Here is a 15,928-nt window from a genome sequence, read left to right on the forward strand (position 1 = left end):
TTGGAAGATGATAAGGAAGATTTGATTTTGGATAATGAGGAAATGGCTGAGGCTTTGAATGACTATTTTGTGTTGGTATTCAAGGTGGAGGATATGTCGAACATGCCAGAGACAAATGTTATGGATGGTTTGGGAGGTGAGGGCTATCACTGAAGATCTTGTCCTCAGAAAACTTGAGTGTCTAAAGATAGAAGTCCCCTAGTCCTGATGGAATACATCCCAGGGTACTGAAAGAAATGACAAACGTTACAGTTGAAGCTTTGGTGAGTCCTGGTAGATTAGAAGACATCAAATGTAATGCCACTATGCAGGCAAAATACCAGTTAGTTTAACATCTGGGGTTAGGAAAATGTTTGAAGCTATTATTAAATTAGAAATACTGAGGCATCTGGAATGAAATGGATCTATCAGACAGTCGCAGGCACGGATTCAGCAAAAGCAGATCCTGTTTGTCAAATTTACTGGAGTTCTTTGAGGATATAAACAAGCATGGTAGATAGAGGGCTGTAGATGGACATTGTTTACCTGCATTTTCAGAAGCCATTTGATAAGATGCTGCACAAAAGGTTTATACAGACGATCAGGATCTATGGAGTTGAGGGTGATGTATTAGCGTGGATAGAGGATTGGTTAACCAATAGAAAGCAGAGAGTTGGGGTGCAGGGGTGTTTTTTTGGTTGGCAATCCGTGGTGAGCAGGGTGTTGCAGGAGCCAGTGCTGGGCCCACAACTGTACACAGTATACATAAACAATCTGGAAAAGAGGACAGAGTGTAGTGTAAGTTTGTGGATGACACTAAACTGAGTGGAAAAGCAAATTGTGTAGAGAATACGGAGAGTCTTCAGAGAGATAGAGATGGGAGAAGTGAATGGGCAAGGGTCTGGCAGATGGAGTACAAATGTTGGCAAATGTGCGGTTATCCACTTTGGAAGGAATTATAGAAGATCAGACTATTATTTAAATGGCAAGTGATTGCAGCATGCTGATGTGAAGAAGGACTTGGGAGTGTTTCTGCATGAATCACAAACTGGCGCTTTCTTGAATCAGTTGGTGGTAGAAAGGCCATTTTGGTAGTTTTTGGGGAGGTTTTAGAAGAGTTTTAGGCTCTTTTTGGTTCGTTTGCACTTTTTACAACTTTTAAAAAATTTAAATTTTTTTAAAAATCTGGTAACTCTGCTCTGAAGCTGTCCATTTCCCTCAATTCTAACCTCATCCATTTGATTTATTGTCACAGAACATACATGACATCACATATAAACCTGAGATTCTTTTTTCCTGCAGGTGAGGCAGAATTACCACTTAGTGGCACTGCAAAAAAACCTGATTCAACGTACACATGTAAACATACTGACTGTGCAACACAGAGAGAGAAAAAAAATCAATAAAGTGCAAAAGTAAGAGTCCACTCTTTAAATCACAATGGTTTCCCTTGCCCTCATTTGACAGCTCATTAACCTTTATATTTATGTATACCTTGCTATTTCATGTTCCGCCAGCATTATGCCGCCACTATGTAAGCCTTTCAGTATTCATCTTTTTGAGTGCTGCTCCCCCAGAACACCCTCCAACTCCCCCAAAAGCCCTTTCCCAGAAGACCCTTGTGCAGTTACAGGAGAAGCAGCTCTCTTTACTTTCTATCTTCCTAACTCTAACCCAACACTAATTCCAGTTTAGCAGTGAGAAACATAAACTTAATTTAGAATGCTGTGTTCGTTGCTCAAGATACTGCCCCCTCTGTATTGGGAAATAGTTCCCCTCAGTCAGTAAGCTTAACTGCAAGCTACTACAGACCTGTCATTCTTCAATCTCTTCCACTCTGAGCTCTCGATCCACAGCCTACAATGTCATCCCTTTGAAGATCACCTGATGTTTGTGGATCAACAACTAATTTCTAAATTGGGCACCCCTTTGGACTGCACATTAAGTTCAACAAACACATAACTATTCTGTCATTCACATTGTACCTAGTGCATTCACACCTTTATTTATGTGTCCTATTACCATCCCTTTGTCATTATCTCACTCACAACTTTCATTCTGTCTCAGAACTTTCTGTCTGAAACATGAAACAACTTTCTTTGGTCATTTTCCTACTTCTTGATTTGTTATTTGTCCCAGATTTTGCAGAGGAATATCAACATCAACCAGGATAGCACAAATGGCATAGTGGTTAGCACAATACTGTTAAAACATCAGCAATTCAGGTTCACATCTAGCCCTGTCTGTAAGGAGTTTGTACATTCTCCCCATGTCTGCGTGGATTTTCTCTGGGTGTTCTGGATTCCTCCCACCATCCAAAACGTACGGGGTTGTAGGTCAATTGGGTGACACGGGCTTATGGGCCGAAAGGACTTGTTACCAGGTTGTATATACTGTATGTCGAAATATAAAAGTCAGTTCTTATCTATGTAATTGCCAACATTTACCCAAAAATGTTGAAGTTTCATAGAACAGTATCGTCCTGGCCCTTCAGCCAAATGATATTGAGCCGACTTATATAAACGTACTCCGGCATCAATATAATTCTTGTGTGTGTTTTTTTTTTAAATTTCGGGTTTCTAGCATCTGCAGGATTTTACCTTTGTATCACATAATATCTTTGTTTGCAAAATTGAAAATAATTGGATAAAAGTCGAATCATGTGACCATAAGCAGACCATAAAGTGTACGTTGTGGTTGTTGAAGATGTAGCCTAATTGGTGCTTTTGATTTACATTAATGATGTTGCAGTCAGAGCAACATGCTGATGGCAGGAAATACAAAACCATTGTATAGAGTGAGGAAAACACTGAAGGTAAACAGTCAGACAGAATGGGGGTGCTGGGAAGGGATACATGACCCATAAAATTTGGTGGAGAATTGTGTGATGTGACTGTAAAAGTTCAAAAATTCAGACTGCTCAGAGATTAGGTCGGTCTAGATTTTCGGTTTTTCAAGATTCTCGGGCAGTAGTTTTAAAGTGCAAATTTAAAGGGGAAATAAAGCTGTGCTGCTAGTGAATGGAACACTTGCAGCTTCTACTGTCCCTGATGCACGGCTTAATGCTTCTTTTGCTTTCTTTAAATACTTTCATATATTATCTTGTTTACGACCTTGTAATAAGATACACCATGGGCGCATGCATGACGTCTTGACTGAAGCTGTGGTTCTGTTCCACAAATTTAATAACCATTTCCATGGACTTTTCTGTAGTAGCCTCTTTGATATTGTAAGTTGAAGACTTCCCAATGTCATGTTTTCATTCGAACAGTATTGCTCACAGCACTTTCTAGTTTCTCAATTATTTCAAATTTGTCACTCAATTTCGACGTTTTCTTCTTTCTCTTTATCTACTTTAGGATCCATTACAGGTATACCCTGCTTTATGAATACGCAAATTCACTTTTACAAAGAGACCTGCGTTCGCTACCCAAAAAAATTTGAATGGGTTTTCACTTTTACGAAAATAGCCTTCAATAGTAGTGAACGGGTCTTCACTTTACAGCATTTTGGCACGCTGTGCTTTCGTAAAGTGGGGTATACCTGTATTATGGATTAGTAAACACATGGATGCCGCTGTGTAACTGTGGCAGGCACACAAAAGCCCGCTAATTTAATATGTTTTAGAAAAATACAGATTCTCGGGTGGTCTAGATTTCTGGCATCCAAATTTATTTCGGAAGGAAAATTGAATGGAGCTGGTGTGTGCAGAATAGTAAATAGTAAAAATGGTCATCGAATACTAGGGGCACTTCATGCTGGCACACATCCTTGAATGTGATTTTATTTATTGCAATTTTTCAATAAAATGTAACATTGAGTCCCTAAATGTTTAAGGCTGCATTAACCTTGCAAAATCCCACCCAAAACAAACCTGAGGTGACGCAGACCTGACATTATGATCTGCCTAAACATCTGTAGCAGCTGGTCAACTCAGTCATTTAAAATAATATGCAGATAGGTGTGCAACCGGTAGTTTGCATAATTGCTTTTCTCTACTGTTGTACTGGTTCCCTTTGGGCTGTCACAAAGTATTAATCCCAGTTCAAGACAGTGAAGGGAACAGAGAAATGGGTTGAAAGGCACTTACAACTGAGGCTTTCAAACCACCTTTGCTATCTAATTGGCAGTTCTGCCTGCAGAATCATTAAAATCCCAGCTCTGTCATGAACAAACAACTAAATATGTAAATAAAAAGTTTCCTTCTTTGGAAGGCATTTAAATTCTTTGAAGTGGAGGTGATAGTTCTCTGATGGAGATTATCATTCAAATGTGAAAGGATATTGACAAAGCAGCTTGTAAAGGTTGTGGTTGTGGGCTTTCCAGTAGAGGTAATGGTATCAAACCAATGTGAAACATGAGTTCAGCTCCAGTATCCTGTCAACACATTTTATGAAGGGGATAAAGGCTTTAGAGAGAGCATAGGACAGATTAACTTGAATGACGACAGAAATTATTTCCAGAAGTAGACAAAGAAACAATAGTATACTCGTTAGTAGAGAGGACGGAGAAAATTTGGAAAAAATTGGTGTTTAAAATCATAAAAGGTTTAGAAGAGCAAACTTAACAAAGTCTACCATCATATTTGAAGGGTTAATGATGAATGTTAAGACATATTGTTTTAGATTTTTCCACATTGTTGAAGAATGAAAATCATGTCTCGTGAAAAGCTAAAATCACAGCACAGATTTCAAGAAATTTGGTTTTTTCAAGAGAGTTAAAAATTGTTTCCAGTTTTATGTTTTTATTCATTCATGGTATTCAGACACCTCTCGTAATGTCAGCATTATTTGTCTATCAGTAATTATCCCTAAATGGAGACAATTATGGTCAATCTCGAGTCACATAATGTTCAGTATCGGGCAAATACGAGATTTCCTGTGCTGAAGGCCACAGGTTCAAGAGAAGGGTGTTTACTACAGTTAAGTAATTAAATTGTTACTGAGACTAAGATGAACATTTTCTGAAAATAAAATCCAGACTTATTTAATTGCTTGATACAAATTTCCCAGCTGATGTAAGATTAATATTCATGCTTCTAGGTGAATGGATGCTGAAGACCTGCATTGCTCTTCCCCCAAAGAATCTCCTCACTTTCTTGATTTTGATGTCAGAACTGTGTGTGAGATGGTGGGGAGCTGACTTGCTGCAGTGCATCTTCAGATAATATCTTTAGTACACTGAAACCTCGTCAGAACGTGATTCGTTAATCCGTTACTCTTATAGCGCAGGTGTCTGTGGACCCCAAATCGATAAGTTGATTAAAATTCAGAATACCAATACCAATTTATAAATTCAGAATACCAATTCAGAATACCAATACCAATTTATAAATTCAGAATACCAATATTAAAAGAATGCACTTGCTTTCTTTCATTGAAATTGTTAGTTATAGATAGCGGATCCTTCAAAAATTGGTAATATTTGGGTTTGATTATCCATGGGCACTCTGACATGTATGCATCCGTTCCGCGACTTGGACGTAATGCAGTATGAAATCTTGGACCCCAACTACTGTGTTCTAACAAGGTTGTACTGTAATTAACATTTGATAGATCGTGTCCCACGTAAATGGTCAGAGTCCCACCACAATAGTCACTCAGTTTTATAGTAGCTGCCATAGGATTTGACAGGATTTATTTTTATCTTTACCATTTGTCTCATTAAGTCTTGGGGAGCTTTTCTAAATCTTGAGTTCCTCGGGTGAGCTCTAAGTTGGAGCAAAGCATACCACCGTAATGATTTTAAAATGTCCCATGTGAAGGTGCATTAGGCCTGCAAGGCAAGAGTAGGAATTTATTTCAGCAAATGCTAGGATTACGAATTGGCCATTCTGTGTTACATTATTTATCATGGTTGATAATATATGCACCTGGTGTAGAGCTGCAAGTGTGCTTTTAGAATTGATGCAGAACCTCGATGGAAGGGGTGAGATAAATCTCTTACTGCATTAATGGGAACAACTTGTCATCTGAGGTTATTTTTGTATTTACTCATCAGATTATGTTACACTGGAGCCCAATCACATTGATAAATGCTTTCTGGTTGCAAATTTAATATACAAATTGGATTGTTGGTGAAGAATTTATTGAATTTTTCCTCTTCCATGGAATTATTTTTGTATTTGTGAGCAATTTTCTCTCCTCCCATCCTAAAAAAATGTGCCAGGCCTCGGTTCATTGGTAATGATGCCAGGCACTCTCTGTGTGTGCGAATATGTGAAAGCAGTTTGATCATACCACCAGACACGGGGTAGGATCACACTAGATCCAGCAGGCAATTCCTGAGGTTGTACATACATAGCTGTCTGGCTCTTAACACAACATCAGTCTCATTGTTGTGGTCATTCCACATGGCAGAGGAGTCATTGAGCAGTGATGAGACTACAGGCAGCAGAAACTTGGGCTCTGCCATGGAAAGGGCTGAAGATCCAACATGTCTTCTGTTGCAAGGTTCACTGTTCATCTTGTGATAGGAGGCAGAAAGATTGTCAAAAGGTATTAATGTGCGATAATTAAAACCCATTATAAATTCACAAAAAATTACATTCAGCTGATAGATCTAATTTTAAAACCCCACAACCTTTTTAAATAATTTGAAATGAATGGGAGGGTCATGTTCACCTGAGGGCCAGAAATAAAATGCATTCAGCCTCTCAGCTCCCAATGTGTGGAAAGCCCTTGAGCTAAATGATAAGCACAGGGAGAAGACAGATGGACCATGCTACCTAATTATGGAACATTGCAAACTGCTGATTCACTCTGGCAGTTCTCTGCTTGCTAACAGCCATCTAGTTGTCAGTATAAACCGTTATCTTTCTGAAAATTTTTAGACTCAGGAGTTGGTGGAGGTTTGGTATGTCCCTTGCAAATTTCTACATATGTGTGGTGGAAAGTGTGCTGCATCACAGTCTGAAATGGGGACACCAATATCTCTGAACGTAATGCCCTGCAAAAGATAGTTGACCCAGCCCAGGACACCACAGGCAAAACTCTCCCCACCATCAAGAACATATTCATGAAACGCTGCTGTCACAGAGGAGCAGCCATCATCAAGGATCCACAAAACACAGGACATGCTCCGTTCTCGGTACTGCCACCAGGAAAGAGGTAAAGGTGCCACAAGACTCGTACAACTAGGTTCAGGAACAATTTGCCATCCCTCCACCATCAGGACTCCTGAATAATTGACAGTCAGAGACTCATTTCAGGAGTCTAACTTTGCACTTTAATTATTATTGAATATTTTTTCTGATTTGCACAGTCAATTTGTGTACTGTGCATTTCCTTTTTGTTTACATTTCTCTCTTTCTCTCTTTGAATACATATTAATCCTTGAGTACAGTTTACAGTTACTGCTTAGTAGAAATTCTGCCTGGCCCACTGGAAAAAGAATCTTAGGATTGTATGTGATGTCAGATATGTACTCTGACAATTAATTTGAACTTGAAGTATCCCTTCGTAAATCCTTACCGCATAATTGAGAAAGTTCAGACATGAAGGTTCCTGTCAGGAATTTGGGGTTTGAAACTTGAGTCTCTTGGACTCGTACTGACTATATTGCAGCATTTTGCTGCAATGAAATATTTTTAAAAGTTTGTTAAAAATCAGAGTCAACAAATCAAAAAAATTAGCAATCTGTGGTTTCTTAGTTGCCCTGGAAGGTGACTCATTTTCCGCTACTTGCATGAAATGTTAATGGCCTGGGATTTATGTTTGTACATTATCATTGCACAATGGTTAAGCTATTGTTTGATCAGTTCGCTGAGTGATGACATAAATATCAGCAAATAGATTAAACTTTGAAGACTTTAAACCAAATGAGAATATATAGCCTTCATTAAATGGAGAGGGAATGTTTTATAATATTTTCAGTCCTTTTAATATCTTCATTTTGTGACCAATCAGTGAAGGGGAAAACAACTGGCATAGCAGTTAACGGAACATCTTTACAGTGCCAGTGATGGGGACATGGGTTTGAATCCCACGCTGTCGGTAAGGAGTTTGTACATTCTCCCTGTGTCTGCGTAGGTTTTCTCTGGTTCTTCTGCCATTCAAAATGTACTGGAGTGTAAATTGGGCACCACAGATTTGTCTGAAAACATTTTTTTTGTCGTTTATTTGCCACATTTTACAGATTATCTCAATCGTGTATGTGTTTGAGCCATTATGTTCAATGAATTGACTATATTCTACATTGCCCCCATTTTCTTTCTGACAAAATACATCACTTCATTCTTCTCTACATTAAAGTTCATCTGCCACTTATTTTTCCCTCAGCTCAACTACTGGTTTATTATTTAACCAAAATATTTCTGTCATTGGCAAATTTGGAAACTTCACACTGAATTCATTAATTTTTTTTTAAGAGAAGGGCTTTGGTGGGTTGGGGAGTGATGAGTCCAGTTAAGGTGATGTGGAGTCAAGAGGAGTTGGGTTGAATTGAATTATCAGTGCTGTGAAGTATTATTATCTTAACTCATTTTCATTTCTTAGCCAGGATAAAACCTGGTTTTCACTATTCAACTAATAGGAGAATGTGTTACATGAGTAAACATTCTTATTGTTAAACCCTGTCAATGTGTAACATCTCATCATGATGTTTGCTTGTAATTATAAAAGTTGCTGCAGAGTGCAATATGCAAATATCAAATTAAAAACTGAAAATCATTCTTTGAAAATCTGTGACCTCACAACCTTTATCGAAGAAGGGAATTCTCCCTCATGGATCCAAATGGGACTACATACTATGAGAAAAAGTACAGCAAAGGATTTCATTTATAAATGGAATGTCAAATTAATAATAATAATTTTAAAAGCTGATAACCCCATTCTAATACATATGATTAAAATTTGGCATGAGAGTATTGGGGATATCACCAAAAACACCATTGTGCCAAAATGAACTATTGCCCATTTGGCATGAGAAAGGAATTAAGCCTATTGAAGATTGCTATTAAGAAGGGCTACTGCTTTCTTCAGTTGAGGTCCTTTTGCCTGAGGACACTATTTCATGCTTTCACATTTAATATTTGCAAATGACTGCTTTCCCATTTCAAGAAAAAAACTGTCGACTTGTTTTTGAAAATGTGGTCACTGCTCGTGTTTATATGTCATGGTCTTGTAGGATGGAATCAGGCCTTTGGCCCATCAAGTCCATGCTGGCTGTCAAACACCCATTTACATTAAACCTGCACTAATCCCACTTTATTCTCCCACATTCTCGTCAACTCCTCCATATGCCCCCACTCACCTGCACACTTGGACCAGTTAATCGACCAACTCGCACAACTTTAGATAAAGGAGGAAACTGGAACACCTAGAGGAAGCCCATTCAGTCACAGGGGACTCTCCACAGACAATACTGATGGACAGGGTTGAACACAGAATTGAAGCAAAAACACAGCTGGAAAAACTCAGCAGGTCAGGCAGCTCTCGTGTGTGCATTGGAGTGTCCTCCTCTTTTCCATAGATGCTGCATGTCCTACTGAATTTCCCATCATTTTCTGTTTTGTTTCGGATTTCCAGTATCTACATTTTAAAAAATTTCTTTGAGCTCTGCTTGCTTGTTTGTCTTTCTAAGTAATGAGGACCAACTCCAGTAGATCCAGGAGCATTGTCTGCCCTGGGGTGGCACGGTTGGCGTAGCAGTTAGAGCCACGCCTTTACAGCACCAGCGATCGGGACAATGGAGTGCACATTGGGTGGCACGGACTCATTGGCCGAAATGACCTGTTACCGTGCTGCGTCCAAATTAAAAAAAATGATTTGTTGGCACGTCGGATATACTTTGGTTTCATTTTGTCATCACCAGGACTAGTGAAAGCTTTCCACTGCATGTATTACCATATCTAACTTGTCTCTGCGCAAAGTGGGTTGGGTTGCATTTAATGCATGCACATTATCTGTAAAAAAATTAACATGCATAAATAAGGCAATTCTAAAGTCTTCAAAAAGTTGCTATTTTTAACAAGAAAATCCAGTTACTCATTCAGTTTAAAATGTCTTGGGTCAAGAATACAATTGAAGATGCTGATGTTATACGATTTCTCTGTCATAAAGGCTCTACCTATTGTAGTCATTTTCATTCACAGAATTTGACTTTCAAGTTTTCATATTGGCTCCTAAAATTGAAACGTTTGGACCATGGTGTAAATCTCTAGCAATATATATATATATATATAAAGTCAAATAAAACTCTGTGTGGATGCTATTTGTGAGATGCCAACTGAAGTCCTTTATTCAGACCACACATCAGGTTTTATGCCTAGTCAGGCATTTCACATCTTCAGCTAGTTAAAGAAGCAATAGATCTATTATTGGGAATGTAACGTCTTGTTGACTGACAATAAAAACAGCGTCTCATAAGCCGAGGGCTGCTTTTATGTGCTGTATCCATGAACTTCACGCAACACAATTCAGTAAATCACTAGTGCACAAATGTTTTATCCCAACGCATTGTAACCATAGAAACAGGCCTCGAAAACCAGGGGCTTTTCCTTGAGGAGCAGTGAATCTCAGGCAGGGAGCGTACAGGGTGACTTGTTTCACCAGTGTTGCTGTTGTTCGGAGAATATATCCATGTAAAGCACTGATAGGTAAAAAGAAACCTTGCAATGTATCCACCCTGTCCTTTTTGTTAAATAGCAAGCAGTAACTAAATCTTCAACCACAGACTATATTACGCAAAGCAGCTGGTCTATTACACAATATATATGCACTTTTCTGTTCAGGGTAATTGGATACATCTTCATTATCAGAAATGTTGAATTACAGTCCCGTGCCATTTGAAGCTAAGAAAATCTGATGCCGATTCCATTTCCACACCTTTTCCTCCCATTCGCACTAATAGGTTGTGTGTTCATCTGGGGGCTGAGGCAACAGACTGCCTGTGGTAGCTTATTGACACAGTTTGCAGACCACGTCTTGCGATTTTTCACCGATTCCACTGACAAAGTTCACCCATTTTGCAATTTGCTTTTAAATTACTTTTAAAGTTATTATTGAATCTCATTTTAATATGCAATCACAAAAAACTTTTTGATCGCATTTTCTACTTACTGCGGTGATTGCACTTGACTAAAGAACTCATTAACGGTAAAGCACCGTGGCAGCCTATGAAATTGGGTGAAGTATAAGTTTTAATGTGTCACCACTCTAATAATGTGCCCCTCCATTTTCAAAACGGAAGTTGTTATTGTCAACGTATGAACTCCGCAATCCTCCAAATGTAATGGAAGAGCTGCTGCCTTGGGGGAAACTGCTTTCAACCTGAATGCTGAGCTCATCTCCATCAAATGCCTTGCAACTTCAGGTGAATTTTACAGGAAAAATGAATCAGATTTCTAACCAAAGAAACTGGGTTTTTTTTCCTTGATTTAAAAAGGCTACCAGCACTGTGACTCCAAATGCAATGTTCCAAAAGTTGTTCTCCTGTTCCACTGGCTAATTATACTTCAGGCTATTGCTTAATTATTGACTGCACCAGATGAGCAATGATTAAAACTGATCTCTTGCAAGGTGTTTCTCAACATTTATGCACTCTACTCTTATCCTTATTAACAGTAATGGGGATGTAAATTGACTACCTGATCTGTATTTAAAGGTAAAGGTTCCATTATTGTCACGTAATACTACATTTAGAATGTAACAAACATGAAATTCTTTAACTTTGTCCACTGTAAGGAAGGCAGAGAGTTGCCACTTGGTCCAGCACCCCTCATAGAAATGAGGCCCCAGCAAGGAATGAACTCACAGCCCCTGCTTTAAAAGATCAGTGTTCTAACCACTGAAAATGAGCTGCGATTGGAACTATCCTCAGTGAAGTTGGTCATTATGTTTTTGCATTAACTCACTTCACTGACCTAAATAAGAGAGCGTGCACAAAAATAAGGGTTTCATTGATTTTGAAAGAAACCTCTGTCTACTTTCCCATTTTAAGTCAGAGAGGTGCATATATTAACTAGATTATGGGTATTACTGATAAGGTTATAAAAGTGAAACAGAATGTTAGAAGAACTCAGTGATATGTCATAAACGTGGACCAGACAAGTGTTATACTAATACAGGGCTTTTATTAACAAAGTCTTAGCCACCACTATACTGGCCAGTGAGTACTCAGTGATATGTCACAGACGTGGACCAGACAAATGTTATACTAATATCAGGGCTTTTATTAACAAAGTCTTAGCCACCACTATACTGGCCAGTGAGAACTCAGTGATATGTCATAGACGTGGACCAGACAAATGTTATACTAATATCAGGGCTTTTATTAACAAAGTCTTAGCCACCACTATACTGGCCAGTGAGAACTCAGTGATATGTCATAGACGTGGACCTGACAAATGTTATACTAATATCAGGGCTTTTATTAACAAAGTCTTAGCCACCACTATACTGGCCAGTGAGTACTCAGTGATATGTCACAGACGTGGACCAGACAAATGTTATACTAATATCAGGGCTTTTATTAACAAAGTCTTAGCCACCACTATACTGGCCAGTGAGAACTCAGTGATATGTCACAGACGTGGACCAGACAAATGTTATACTAATATCAGGGCTTTTATTAACAAAGTCTTAGCCACCACTATACTGGCCAGTGAGAAAGCATCTGTTATACCAGTAGGGTGGATCATCTCTGCAGCCATAGCCTATGGCAAGCAATTCTATATAGGAGAAGCAGTCAACATTATCACACTGTTATTAGGCCCTTTTATAGTGGGGGGAAAAACAGCGATTGTAATGACAGAGAATCTGTCTTTAAATCGGTTCACTTGCCTCCATAAAAGATCCAAAGGCGGATGGATTGGTCGAATTCGCTCCATCTTCCATCTGCCTGGGGGAGAGGGTTAGAGGTGGAGTGAAGTTGCTCCACCTCCTCCATAAAAGGAATGTGGCTCCCAAGGCTGATGATGTCTCGATGGCGCTGTCAGCCCGCGACGCAGGAGCGCGAATTTTAAAGGACCCATATGGTTAAAGGCGATTACTTTGCGCAGGAGATCTGCCCGAGATCTCCTGATGGTTGCACAGATCCTTACTGATGCTTTTATCTGCTCTTTGGTCACCATTTTCCATTGTAGGCACTTTCCCTTCCCGGCGCGCATGTTTCACATCATGGTGGTGGGCGGCAATATGCACCTCTTGCCCTCCTTCACCTTCGGAAGCCGGCTCGCGTATCACCCCTGGATAAAAGTCCCGTGCAATCCACGTTTTTGGTTGTGAGCATAAAAGGTAAATTAGTCTTTTTTTTAAAACTTGAGAAGACGATTATAAACCTTTTGTGTACTTAAAATAAACCCTAGTGAATCAGGTCATTCCAAATTCCAGAATCTGTAGCCTCTCTTATGCTCATTTATATTTGGCCCTTGTGTAAGATTGGAAGGTGAGCTTAAAGTGAATTGGGCTCCTTTAGTTATCTATCACACATCTCTGCAGGTTCCCACCTGATTCAAGTGTGTCGAGGGCCAGTGAACTTCTCAAAGTGGAGATTTATTGTTAGAGTACATACACAGCATCACATACAACCCTGAGATTCTTTTTCCTGTGGGCGAGGCAGAATTACCACTGATTGGTAGTGCAAAAAATTATGCTCATGAATATATATATATATACATGTAAACAAATAAATAAATGAAAACAAATAAATAAGTGTAAACAAACTGTACAATACAGAGAGAGGAAAAAAAAAGTGTAAAAGTAAGGACTCATTTGAGTTTGTTGTTGAGGAGTCTGATGGGGGAGGGTAGCAGCTGTTTCTGAACCTGGTGGTGCGAGTCTTGTGGCACCTATACCCCTTTCCTGATGGTAGCAGCGAGAACAGAGAGGTGGTGTGGATCCTTAATGATTGCTGCTGCTCTCTGACAGAAATATTCCCTGTAGATGTTCTCGATGGTGGGGAAGGTTTTGCCTGTGATTTTCTGGGCTGTGTCCAATGGATGAAAATGTGGAACCCATGTCTCCACATCCAACTCAGGCGCGTTCTTAGATCACAGATGGCGATTCGGTGCAGGGCCAACACAACCTGGCTCAAACTATTCGTACCTGCAAATTCCCGGGTTCTGTGAGTCTTTGGGTCTAAGTTTAAACATCCAATTTCAGTCCCCTTCATCCTTCCCACTCAGACCATTCCAGGGTGAGGCCAAATGTAAACTTGAGGAACAGTGCATCATAATCCTCCTGGACTGCCTTAAAACCTAATGGAATGAACATCTATCTGGTCCAACTGTTTTCATTTCTTCTTTACCTGCTCCATCTTACTTTTCTCTCTAAAGTCCCCCCACCCAACGATCTCGCCCTCTACACCCTCTCCCACTTTTTTCCCCCAAATACACCATCACCCTTTGTCCCAGCTTCTTTCCCCTTCATATACACAATATCACCCCTTCTTTAGTCTCAGTGTAGGGTCCCAACCTGAAATATTGATTGGGCTGTTGCCCAATCATGAAGTTCTTCCAGCATCTCGTTGTTTGCTCAAGATTTCAGCGTCTGCAGTTTTTTGCTTTACGCTATCATCTTTATGTGCTTCACCCACATTTAAGTGTTTTTAAATATTTACTCATGAGTTAGGATTTTCACTGTTGCCAAAGTCCACAGTGTGCAGATAGAACCAAATGATCTACAGGGCCATTGATAATGCTGGTCTTATCTTGGATATTGGGACCAGTGGTGCATAATCCATTTAATTGTAGTATGTTCAGAATCCATGATAGTAGCCCTTTTGTCTCATTGTTATTTACTGTTAGGTGGGGATATATTGTACACACTATTGAGAATCAAAAGTGAAAAACATCTGAGATACACCTGACAGTTCCAGGCGAGGCACAGAAGTAAATATATTTTAACAAGCAGGCACTGGTTTTAAAGAAATAAATGTCACATTCACCTTAGAATATAATTACAAAACAACCTTTTCATACTTTTGTTCTCAAAATTAATTCTTGTTGTTTTCAAAATGCCTTTTTTATCAAGTCATACAAACAGTACAATATTGAATGGAATTTGCTTTCATCTGCTGTCAGGCGGACAGATTTGGCATCAGCAGATGAGAAGTCAGAGAAGGAGAAGCAAAAAGGGAATTCCCTCAGAATCACCGAGTGTCCGTGGATTCACCTCCAGGCTGCTGGAGCCCTCGCAGCCACACACAGTCCAGTTCAAAACATCAGCAGCCCGAGCTCCAGATCTGAACCTCCGACATGATCAGGAAATCTTCAGCGCCCTCTCGCATCCCGGTTCCAACACCTGGTACCCCTTCAGCAGTCCTCCGCGTGGTGAGAATTCCTTGACCACAGTCGCCCACGTCCTGCACGGGTTCCTTGTCTCAAGTTGCCAACAGCCCGCTGTCTACGTGTTCTTCAGCCACAGAGCCCCTCACTGGTCCACCACCATGGTCATCATTGTATGGGTTGTCTCCTCTGCCTCTCCTCAAACGAGGGGTTTTCTCCCTGTTTTCTGGTGCCCTGTGCCAATCACATTTCCCAGGAGTCTGAAAATCTTCATACCTGCTGTTGATCATAGGTGCTGCCATCTTGGGCCCAGGCCCTGCCGTCAACTCCATTAACAGGCCATTTAAAACCTATTTGGAGCTGACGGCAGTTAGACTGGGTGGTTGGACCCTATGGGAGCTTTGTGTCTCTTCGTAGATCTGCACCATGTTCTGTGTACCATGGAGAACATTCTGGCTGGTTACATCACTGTCTGGAATGGAGATGCCAATGCTCAGGACAAGAAAAAAACTCTAGAGGGTTGTTAACTCGGCCTGCAACTTCACGGGCACCAGACCACTCCATCGAGGACATCTACAAGCAGCTTCTATCCTTAAGGATTCCCACCACCCAGGCCTTGCCCTCTTCACTCTGCTACCATTAGGAAAAAGGTATATGAGCCTGAAGACGAGCACTCAACAGCACAAAGGCAGCTTCTTCCCCTCCGCCATCAGATTTCTGAAT

At 40.0% G+C, this 15,928-nt stretch overlaps 1 protein-coding gene across 3 annotated transcripts in view; it reads left to right on the top strand.

Annotated features, from left to right (window-relative positions):
• The window catches only part of kif19 (kinesin family member 19), a 116,962-nt gene that overhangs the window by 14,268 nt on the left and 86,766 nt on the right, over positions 1 to 15,928 (top strand). The window contains exon 2 of one of the 3 annotated variants that reach the window (XM_069930181.1): positions 1,282 to 1,394. The exons of the other annotated variants lie outside the window; for them this stretch is intronic. The gene's annotated coding sequence lies outside the window, so the exon portion shown is untranslated. The remainder of the gene's footprint in view (positions 1 to 1,281; positions 1,395 to 15,928) is intronic. 3 annotated transcript variants of the gene reach the window in all.

The sequence above is a fragment of the Narcine bancroftii genome, chromosome 3 (assembly GCF_036971445.1).
Source record: "Narcine bancroftii isolate sNarBan1 chromosome 3, sNarBan1.hap1, whole genome shotgun sequence".
NCBI lineage: Eukaryota > Metazoa > Chordata > Chondrichthyes > Torpediniformes > Narcinidae > Narcine > Narcine bancroftii.